Below are 1,663 nucleotides of genomic sequence, written 5' to 3' on the forward strand. Positions count from 1 at the left end.
TGACAGAGGCCATTGACTGGTAATTCAACCTTCCAAAGAATATGGGCTTCATTTGAAAGAAGTAACAGAAGGTTATGGGAGAAGCTCAAAGAAAAATAAACAAATCAATCAATCAATAAAATACAAGGAGGTTTTATGGTAGTAGTACATTTTATATTTGCCTGAAAGTTTTGAGTCTCCAGTTGCTCACGTTGCTGTTCTCTTGTCCGGAAATTTCTTTCTTTTGAATCTGGCAGTAATACTTCGATGTTTATCTTAATAATAATAATAATAATAATAATAATAATAATAATAATAATAATAATAATAGAGAAACAAATCCACAGTTATGTACATATATTTAAAGATAAACCTATACAGGGAGCTTCTGATTCCTCCTTCAATCTGTAGAGATTTATCTTTAAATTTTATATATATTATATATATATATATATATATAACTGAATTTGTTTCTCCATTTCAAGGCTATGTATAATATATATATATATATATATATATATATATATATATATATATTATATTATATATATATATATATTATATACATCTGGATTTGTTTATCCATTTCAAGGCTCATGCTACTATGAGAATTTTTAATAATAGCAATATGATAATAATGACAGGCGATAACTTCTTCCCTATTAACCTCCCTCTCATAGGAGGCACAAGTTAGAAACGCAGCCCTCCTTATTGTATTCCGTTCGTTCCTTCGTCCGTGGCCTAGCGTCGTCGTCGTCGTCGTCGTCGTCGTCGTCGTCGTCGTCGTCCGTCCTCGAAACGGCACAGCAGCAGCAGGATCAGGAGAAGCAGCTTGAGAGGTGTGAGTGATTCTCAGCTGGCGCTCGCCAGCTGCGCTATCACGTTTATGGGTTTCAGTTGGTGTCCCACACCACCAGCTGCCATTGCACTGATGGCTTTCAGTCGGGTTGTCTGCCGCCGTAGTGCTGCTGCTGCTGCTGTTATGTAATCCAAGCGGAGACCACTTCCCACGGCCTACTCTGAAGGATTGAGGGTTTCATGTCACTGTTGGTAGTTATTATTTTCACGTCATGTGTGGTTAATTTGACGACGTTGGTGCGTCTCTCTCTCTCTCTCTTCTCTCTCTCTCTCTCTCTCTCTCTCTCTCGTGTAATTGGACAGACAAAATCAACTTTGTTTCTGTCAAAAGGCTATACTTTGATAAGTACCCAACTCTCAGCTTGATGGCATTTCATATGTTTAGGATCTATGTTATAATAATGATAGGAATTCCTCATGCAAACTACGTTACTTGATAAGGAGAGCACCTTGACGTCTTTGAATGAAAGATATTTCCCCAGGGGGAATGAATGAAAGACATTTCCCCAGGTCCCCCAAGGTTGTTTTTATCGATGTCAGAATTCATTGTTATATTTGTATAGTAAAGCTACGTTGTTGTTAGTGTCACGCTACGTCACTCTCCCGTTGTTTGGGCACAGTGGTGGGCTATGTAGAGTCCAAACACGGCTTTGTGGGCGCTGCTTTGAAGCCTTTCGTTCCTTCATAATGCTTGAAACATTGAAGTGTTTGCGAGGGAAAATGCTTTTAATTGTTTGGTGCATTTCCCAAAAGAGGCTCTCGCTCTGGTTTTGTTTTTCCGTGTTGTATTTTTTTAACACGTTTTACAGCACATTTACATAGTAAT

This window comes from Macrobrachium nipponense, chromosome 44 (assembly GCF_015104395.2).
Source record: "Macrobrachium nipponense isolate FS-2020 chromosome 44, ASM1510439v2, whole genome shotgun sequence".
Classification (NCBI taxonomy): domain Eukaryota; kingdom Metazoa; phylum Arthropoda; class Malacostraca; order Decapoda; family Palaemonidae; genus Macrobrachium; species Macrobrachium nipponense.